The sequence below is a fragment of the Mesoplodon densirostris genome, unplaced genomic scaffold (assembly GCF_025265405.1).
Source record: "Mesoplodon densirostris isolate mMesDen1 unplaced genomic scaffold, mMesDen1 primary haplotype scaffold_37, whole genome shotgun sequence".
In the NCBI taxonomy this organism is placed as follows: Eukaryota; Metazoa; Chordata; class Mammalia; order Artiodactyla; family Ziphiidae; genus Mesoplodon; species Mesoplodon densirostris.
The window spans coordinates 9,303,299-9,306,706 of NW_026778196.1; positions in this window are offsets into that span (position 1 = coordinate 9,303,299).

Genomic DNA, 3,408 nt, shown 5'->3' on the forward strand with positions numbered 1-3,408 from the left:
TCTTGGAGCATTGTGATGACAAGGGCATGGAGCATTGTGTGGAGAAGGCCATGGAACATTCTGATGACATGCGTCATGGAGCTCTGTGATGACAAGGGCATGGAGCATTGTGATTACATGGGTTTTGGAGCATTTTGATGACAATGGTCATTTAGTCTTGTGATCACAAGGCCGTGGAACATTGTGATGGCAGGGGTCATGGAGCATTGTTGACAGTGGTAATGGAGCATTGTGATGAGAAGTGCATTGAGCATTGGTCTGAAATGTTTCATGGATTATTGTGATGACAGTGGGCATGGCACATTGTGATGACAAGGGCACGGTACACTGTGATACATGGGTGATGGAGGATTGTAATGACAAGGACATGGAGCATTGTGATGAGAAGGGCATCGAGCATTGTGATGACAAGTGTCATGGAGCTTTGTGATGACAAGGGCATGGAGCAATGTGATGAGAGGGTTCATGGAGCATTGTGATGTCCATGGCATGGAGCATTGTGACGCCAAGGTTCATGGAGCTTAGTGATGACCATGGTCATGGAGCATTTTGATGACAAGTGTGTGGTGCATTGTGATGAGAAGGGCAGGGAGCATTTTGATGACAGGGTCATGCAGCAATTTGATGAAAAATGTAATGTAATATTTTTATGACAGGGGTTATAGAACATTGTGATGCCAGGGGTCATAGAGCTTTGGGATGAAAATGGTCATGGAGCATTTTGATGACAGGGGTTATGGAACATTGTGATGTCAGGGGTCATGGAAAATTGTGCTGATAAGGGGATGTAGCATTGTGATGACAGGGGTCATGGAACATTGTGATAACAGGGGTGAGGGAGGATTGTGATGACTAGTGATGGAACATTGTGATATCCCATGTGAGAGAGTATTTGGATGAGAAGTTCATGGAGCATTGTGATTACAAGGTTTATGGAGCATAGCGATGACAAGGTTGTGGATCATTGTGGTGTAAAGCACATGGCACATTGTGATGACAAGGGTCATGGAGCATTGTTCTGAAAAAGGCATGGAGCATTGTGATGACAAGGGTCACGGAGAATTGTGATGAAAAGTTCATGGAGCATTGTGGTCACAAAGGTCACAGAGCCTTGCGATGACGCAGGCATGGACCGTTGTGATGACAAACGTTATGAAGCATTGTGATGACTGGAGTCACGGAGCATTGTGATGACAAGGGTCATGGAGCATTGTGATGACAAGGGCATGGAACATTGTGATGACAGGGGCATGGAGCATTGGTCTGACAAGTTTAATAGATTATTGTGATGACATTGGACATGGTGCATTGTGATGACAAGGGCATGGAGCATTGTGATGACAAGGGCATGGAGTATTGTGAAAACTGGTGTAAGGGGGCATTGTGATGACATATGTCATGGTCAATTTCAAAGACAATGCCATGGAGTATTGTGATGCCAAATGTCATGGTCCATTGCGATGACAGGGGCATGAAGCATTGTGATTACATGGGTCTTGGAGCATTGTGATGACAAAGGTCATGGAGCATTGTGATGAGAAATCCATGGAGCCTTCTGATGACATGTCATATGGAGCATTCTGATGAAAAGGGGCATGGAGCATTCTGATTACAGTGGACTTGGAACATTGTGATAACAAGGGCAAGGAGCATTGGTCTAATAAGTTTCATGGATTATTGTGATGAGAGTTGGAATGGCACATTGTGATGACAAGGGCATGGAGCATTGTGATGACCAGGTTATGCAGTATTGTGAAGAGAGGTGTCAGGGAGCATTGTGATGACATATGTAATGGCCCATTGTGATGACAATGGCATGGAGCATTGTGATGCCAAGTGTCATGGAGGATTCTGATGACAAAGGTAATGGAGCATTGTGATGACAATGGCTTGGAGCATTGTGATGATAAGGGTCAGGGAGCATTTTGCTGACAAGTGCATGGAGAATTGTGATGACAAGCGTCATGGAGCATTCTGATGACAAACTTGTGGAGTATTTTGATGACAATGGCATGGAGCACTGGGATGCAAACGGCATGTGGATTTGTGATGAAAATGGCATGGAGCCTTTTCGTGACACAGTTCAAGGAGCATTCTGACGACAAGTGTCAGGGAGCATTTTGATGACAAGTGTATGGAGAATTGTGATGACAAAGTTCATGGAGCATTGTGATGAAAAGGACATGGAGTATTGTGATGACAGGCATCATGGAGCGTTGTGAGGACAAGTGTTATTGAACATTTTGATCACAGGGGTTTGGAGCATTGTGATGACAGAGGTCATGGATCATTTTGATTTCAAGGAGCATGGAGCATTTTGATGACAAGGGCCTGAAGCAATGTGATCCCAAGGTTCCTGGAGGATTGTGATGACAATGGTAATGGAGTATTGTGATGACATGCACATAGAGCATTGTAATGAAAAGGTCATATATCATTTTGCTGACAAAGGCATGGAGCATTGTGATGACAGATGTCATGGAGCACTGTGATTACAAGCGTCATGGAACATTGGGATGACAAGTGCATGGATCATTGTGATGAAAAGGGTCATGGAGCACTGGGCTGAAAATGTTCATGGAGTATTGTGATGACAGGGGTCATGGAGCATTGTGATGACAAGGTCATGGAGCATTGTTATGACAGGGGCATGGAGCATTGGTCTGACAAGTTTCATAGATTATTGTGATGACAGTGGACATGGTGCATTGTGATGACAAGGGCATGGAGCATTGTGATGACAAGGGCATGGAGTATTGTAAAGACAGGTGTCAGGGGGCATTGTGATGAAATATGTCATGGTCCATTGCGATGACAATAGCATGGAGCATATTGATGCCAAATGCAAGGGAGGATTGTGATGACAAATATAATGGAGCACTGTGATGACTAGGGCATGGAGCATTATGAAGACAAGGGCCATTGAGAATTTTCATGACAATGTCGTGAACCTTTGTGATGACAAGGTCCTGGAGCATTGTGATGAGAAAACCATGGAGCCTTGCGATGACAAGTCTCATGGAGCATACTGATGAAAAGGGGCATGGGGCATTCTGATTACAGGGGTCTTGGAACATTGTGATAACAAGAGCATGGAGCAATGTGATGACAAGGGCATGGATCATTGGTCTAATAAGTTTCATGGATTATTGTGATGACAGTTGGAATGGCGCATTATGAAGACAAGAGCATGGAGCATTGTGATAACCAGTTCATGCATTATTGTGAATAGAGGTGTCAGGGAGCATTGTGATTACATATGTAATGGCCCATTGTGATGACAATGGCTTGGAGCTTTGTGATTAAAAGTGTCATGGAGGATTCTAATGACAAAGGTAATGGAGCATTGTGATGACCATGGCTTGGATCATTGTGATGACAAGGGTCAGGAAGCATTGTGCTGACAAG